Source organism: Equus caballus, chromosome 1 (genome assembly GCF_041296265.1).
Source record: "Equus caballus isolate H_3958 breed thoroughbred chromosome 1, TB-T2T, whole genome shotgun sequence".
NCBI lineage: Eukaryota > Metazoa > Chordata > Mammalia > Perissodactyla > Equidae > Equus > Equus caballus.
Window position 1 is genome coordinate 170,451,990 of NC_091684.1, and position 6,501 is coordinate 170,458,490.

A 6,501-nucleotide genomic window follows, 5' to 3' on the forward strand; every position below is an offset into this window, starting at 1 on the left:
CATCCATCACCTGACATTTCTGAGCCCCACTTCCCAACCCCATTTGCCTTATATAAGTCATTTCCAAATCAGTTCCTTTTAAATTTTTTTTTTTTTTTTTTTTTTTTAGGATGATAGGCTGCCATCTTGCAATTTGCTAGCTTATCGCTTATTAAGTTCTTTCTCTACCACCGCCTGCTTGGCCTTTTATCTAGGGTGAGCAGATCGAGCTCTTGCTGGGTATCAACCTCAGCTTCTTTTCATAGCTGCCACTTCCTTGTTAAGCCCTCAGTATATTTCCTCTTGATTTCCTTCTCTCCACTCCTCAACCTCTCACAGCCATAGACTCTAACCCTCTTCTTTTGTCTTGCCTAAACCATAACCTTTTTTTGTGTTTGACTTAATTCTCTCGTCTTGTTGAAAGGTACAGATGTTTCTTTCTCTAATGACTTTGGGGGTCTTGAGCTTATGTGGTTTCATCTATGTTCCAAGAAGAAGCTCTAAGCAACAACCACCATGGGCCTATCTGCTCTGAACTGGTCCAGACCTCCACCACAAGAATGACAACTTTGCAGACAGAGAATTGTACTAAAGTAACTGTCTTCATTAACATCCTAAAGTCTCTTCTGGGATGGGCAAAATAGCTATTTGTAGTTCATGCTATGTATATAAAAGCATCATTTCAAACCACGCATGTGCAAACTTATGCCACCTCTACATGTGATGATGAAACTTCCTATTTGTATATTCTTTCCCTGGCCCAAATAAAGGCACCTACATCCATGTGCTAGGCGAGCAATACCTTTGTGAAATTATTCCCAGTGGGCTCTATTTTCTTTGCTGCAAGCCAAAAATAAAATTTCTGCTTTGTGTGACAACTATTTCTGGTATAGTTTGATTAACTTACCAAGAAGGGGACTCAGGTCTGGTCTGGTAACAAATTGGTTACCCTGGTGGGACCTCTGTCCCTCTGAGGCTATATTCTTCCAGCTCTCTGGTTTACAGTACTGGAGGTTGAGGGGTCAGCCTCACAGGCAGGGTGATGCTTTCTTCTTGGTGTTTGTGCCGCCAATTTGACATTGCTTCCCCACTGGGAGACCCAGTGGCTACACTGAGCATATTGCTCCAAGGATCTCTTGATGGAGGTAAGTGGTGCAATCCCCACAGGATAACTATAAGTTATTTCTCTACATTGTCTCACTAACCAGGCTGCCTGATCCTTGGGTTTAAGATTGCTTTAGCCTTGGGTTCAAGTCCCAACATTCGTTTGTGGAACCTGGGTTTTGAGTTCAGATCCCCATCTGGAGGCAGCCTGGCTCATGGGAGTGAGAGTTCATGTTTGGTTGGAAGGATTGCATGACCTGGCTACTCTCGAAGAGCTGATGTTTGGCTCTGGCAAATGGGAGCAATCCTTGCTGACTAGTTATTGGGCAGTGAAGGCTTGAGGCCCATTTGAGTTTGTCACTGCTGGGGCTTGATGACCTTCTGAGGGCCCTTTTGTGTTTGTGTTTCTAAAGTGGCAAGGGGTGGGTTTGAGTCCCCCTGCCCTGGGAGCCACTGAGTCTTTATGTTTGTGTAGTGTCTGTGACAGAAGGAACTGATCCCCTGTGGCTGGGGTTAATTCTCTCAGAAGTTACAGAGTCCATCTCTCAGTCTTGTTTTGCAATTGTGGAAAAAGGCAGGGTTCGGTCCCTGCAGGCTGAGTTCAGAATGTTTGTGACCTGTGTGGGTGCCGGTCAGGGACGCCCAACAGAAGCTTTGCCTTAAAGTGACAGAATATTTATCATGGTTTCTTTCTCTATATCCTTAACAAACTGGCTCTAGGTCTCTCAGATCTCTCCCTGTGCCTCAGTTTCTTTACCAGCAGTCATTGGGAAGAACTCAATGCCCTCCTGTTCTTCTTTCCCTCACACTTTCTGCTAGAGAATTTCCATTGACCTCTCCCAGATTTCCTCCTAAAATCTGCCTGGAGTAATTTAGTCTCCTTAGTCATCCACCCTCAGGAGGTAGCTTTTGCTTTTGGTGGTGAAAGAAACTAGGTTTGGCACATGAAAAGACGTCTTTGGTAACTGACAGAACTCATGCACGGCAGTGCCAAGGTACTTGCCATCTGAGTGCTTGGTCTGATTTTCCTTTAGTGGATTTTGGATGTGTCAGTTCTTTGTTTTTGTCCTTGTCTAACCTTTTTTTAACAAGACTGGCTGGAAATGATGGACTTTCTGTAAAATGATTACATCTCTTTTGCCTAATTAGGGATTATGAGAGCATATAAATCCACCCTTCAGAAAGTGTTAATTAAACATGCTAAAAGAGATTTCACTTTAAAATTGTCCAAATGGGACAATTTCAGTTTACCCAAACTGACCTATTTACACATGTAGTTGGAAAAAAAGCGAGCTATAAAACAAATTAAACAATGAATGAGAAGACTATTTTAGCTTTTGAGGCCTCTAATCAAGGTCAGAAATCCCATACTACCTCTTTAAGAAAAAATAATTAAATAAGCCAACATGCCAGGAAAACGAAACCAAGTCTGCTGTTCCTCCCTCCTCTCTTACTGAGCTCACCAACTTCAACTTCTCCCAAATTCCAGACCTAAAATTAAACAAGTGAAAATAAGTAAACTTTTAAAATATCTTACAATGGCAGTGGCCATTTTGGGGAACTGTTGTTTCAGATACATCCACCTTCAGGGTCACCCTTGGGAAAAAAAGAAGAGGATTCAAAATCTCTCACAGTGGAATGCATTCTTTGATTAATATGCGGAAGCTTCTAAAAGATAACATGACTTTAAAAGCAGCTGTAAAAAGGATCCTTACAGCAAAATGCAGAGAAAAAAAATCTTGAATGAGAATCTTTAGCCATCTAAACAGGTCCCAATTTGGATCCAGATTCTTTTAAGTTTTGTGCCTACAACATGGCCAAAATTTTAAAGATTTTTCTTTGTGTTTGTCTACATGTCATTGTATGTGTGTCTGGATGATATAATTTTAAAAGAGATTTCTGTTTAATGAATTTAAGAGCTTATACAAATTTTTTTTTCAGTGTAGTGAAAACTAGCCCAGATGTCTTTCAAGTTAGCATGATGTAAAGTGACCTCTGGTAAATAAAACTTGTTTAAGTTTGTTGGTTTAATTAAAACAGACATGTCCTCAGAGATATCAACATTGGATATGATGTAAACATACAGCCTTTATAAGTCAAATAAACTCGTATTATCTCCGTTAGAAAATTTGTCAGCAAGAATAATAACTTAAAATAGTAGCTGATTTGGTCTGATGTCTCATGAAGTTTTTATAGACAATCTAAATAATTATTGGAAATAGGTAAACTAAATAGATATAAAAATGATAAATCACAAAAGGTAAATGTTTTTGGGAGAACTTTTTAAGAATAGTTATGTATTCTGATTTATGTACCTAAAACAACTTCAAGTAACAGCTAACTGCTTTAGTGTCACAGAAAAAAATAATGTTAAGTGGTCATGTCCTGTATGACTCCATTTACATAACATTTGTATAACGTGGAAAACATAATAGCAGTTGCCAGTGGTTAGGATGATGGCGATAGGGATACAAGTCTGACTGTAAACAGAAACCACAGCGGGGATCTTTGTGGTGATGAAATAGTTCTGTATCTTGATTGCAGTGGTGGTTACATGAATCTACTAGAAATAAAATGACACAGAACTACATAGACACACACACACACACACACACTATACCAATGTCAATGTACTATAGTTAAGTACAATGTAACCACTGGGGGAAGCCGGGTGAAGGGTACATGGTGTTGGCCCTCAGTGTATTGTCTTTGAAAATTCCTATGCATCAATAAATATTTCAAAATAAAGAAGTTTTTTTAAAGTGTTAATTCTCATTACAGAAGTTTTACATAATGGTATAGAGAAACACATATAAGACCCTCACTGAGACTGTTATTTACCTTTTGGTGCATATCCTTGAGGTGTTCTCCCACCCCATCCAACCCTGTGTTGATGTTAAGTTCAACATGTCCATGAAAATGACAAGTTGAGATGTCAGCTGAATATAGTGAAGAGACATATAGAGTTCAAAAGAGTCTGAGCTGGAGATCTAAATTTGGGGGATATCAGCATATGACTAGGCATGTAAGTCATGAGACTGGATGAGAGTGACTGTCAAGATCAGGTTGATTTTTCCTTTGTTTTATTTTTAGAAGAGAAAAATTCCCCACTTGTTTATTGATTAAAAAAAGACCAAGTAGAGGAAAAACTGATAATACAGGAGAGAAAGGAGGGAATTGTTAGAGCAATGATTTTGAGTGCTCAGACTCTAGGGGTGGATTGCCTGAGTTTACATGTATAAATGTGTTATTTTATCTATAAATTACACTTCAAGATGGTAAACAGCATGCTTGCTGTAGATGGTTGGATCTGGTGATGTGGTTGAGAACCACTGGTTTAAAAGAATCAGTAATGGAGAACAGCCCAGTGGTGTAGTGGTTAAGTTTGGTGTGTTCTACTTTGGTGGCCTGGGTTCATGGGTTCAGATTCTGGGCGCAGACCTACACCACTCATCAAGCCATGCTGTGGCAGTGACCCACATACAAAGAATAGAGGAAGATGGGCACAGATATTAGCTCAGGGCCACTCTTCCTCACACACACACACACAAAGTAATAGTCAGGGGCCTTGCTACACTGCACGCACAGGACCCTTCCCTTCATTCTGCAGCTGTGGCTGCTACTGCCTAATTACAGTTGACTGGATATAAGAATCCAGGTCAGCCTTGGGCTGGAGGCTCCTCAGCTATGAAGAGTTTCTTAAGATGGGAGACATGGAAAGAAAAGAGGGGAAAGCATGCTGAATAACGTTTTACTAGTAAGGTATCCAACTCTGCTGTGGGGCACAAATAAGGCATTAGATGAGCTTTTTTTCAAGAGTTTTTGTCACTCACATGCCCATCAGATACACTAAAGTCCAAGGTGGGAGCAGTAGAGGGAGGCATTTTTCCAGAGAGAGATGTGTTATTCAAGATGTTCCAACGCTTAAACGTGGTCTTCCATTAGGATCCCAGAGTGCTCAGTGGTGTGCAGAGCATAGCATCAGTTTACCCACCAAAGACAAAGGGATCTGGCCTATTAAGGATATTTGGCAAACATCTTGGTAGTGAATGCTTCCTTATGATATTGCGTGGTGTAATTCTTCTTGCAGAAACAGTTCTGATGTCTCTGCTCTGCTCAAGAGTGGCCAGCCAAGGGTGAGTAGAAACTGAAACTTAACCCCTGCTCTGCTCAACAAACTGTACAAAATGGCACAGGGTTGACTTCATCCAGAGGACGGGATTTTCTTCCAATCCATACAAAGGTGTTGTTTAGGCCATCTGGGGACCTAAATAGATGGCTTTACATTTTAGTTCATTTCACATAAATGACCTCACATAACCCTTACAACTTGTCCAACAAATAAGAAGAACTATAACTATTATTCCTGTTTTACAATAAAATCAAGGCCTCAGGATAAGTGTCTTGTGGAAGGCTGCATAGGTCCTGGGTGCAGAACAGGAATGCGACCCTGGTCTACAGACTCCCATCCTCTGTTCCTTCTCTCTGCCTTGCCCCTGATAGTCTGTTCCAGTTGACGTCAATTCTCATGGATCTAGAGAATAATTGGTTACCATCAATGCCCAAAACAATCTTGCACATATAAGATGGATATTTTTAGGTATTATTAAGAATCATAAAAACTCATATTTGTAAAATGAACTCTCATAAACCTGCTCACAATCCATAGAAACAGACCCTTCTCACCTCTGTGAGAACTTGGACTCTTAGAATCCTTTCATCCCCTCTCTAATCACTGCAGTTCCCTGATCTGGGTCCTTACCTGTTCAGGCTCTGCATAGCCCCGGCTCCACTTGGCAGATGACCCTCTGGGGGAGTTATCACACTATGTCTTGTTCTTTCTCACTGAGTGATTTTGGCAGCTTCTGTAATGTTGGAGGAGTTTTGTTAATAACATATGATCAGTAAAACAGACCACAACCACTCGACTCTGGTACAACAGGAACTTCCAGAACCAACAAAGTCTATAGAAGCTGCTCCCAAAGATTACCTGTAGCCCACGGATCCCTCTTGCCAAGTTCTCTTCTTCTCACAGCCTACACCTCTGCTAGGAAAGATGCCAGCTCACTGACCTTCTGGTTGTGTTCTCTATAAAAATTATGTTCATTCATTGATATCAAGCAGCATAAGTAACATTCACTGACTTCTTTGAAATAGGCTTAAAAATTATCTTTAGAGACATTCTGTGTAAAGACTTTTTTGAAATGTCTTTATTATCTGGTTTTAAACAACCAGATTTCCTTGTAAGTTGCATTATTATTTTTTATGAATCTACATAAATTTTCACATTTGAAAATTATCAGATATAAGGTAATCACAGGCATTTTATGGCTCTGTCACCGGCAGGTAGTTTTTAGTTTACTCTAATGCTTGCCTGAAGGCTCTGCCTTAAATTATAGGCCAGAATTTGTGTCTTCA

The 6,501-nt window shown here is 40.3% G+C and overlaps 1 long non-coding RNA gene across 1 annotated transcript; it reads right to left on the reverse strand.

Moving 5' to 3' along the window:
* Positions 1-4,610: 4,610 nt before the first annotated feature.
* Positions 4,611-6,247, reverse strand: LOC138917556 (uncharacterized). The gene is made up of 3 exons (XR_011425763.1): positions 6,074-6,247; positions 5,846-5,948; positions 4,611-5,617 (listed from the first exon to the last, which is right to left on the reverse strand). It is a non-coding gene; the product is annotated as an uncharacterized lncRNA (long non-coding RNA).
* Between the last annotated feature and the right edge of the window lie 254 nt (positions 6,248-6,501).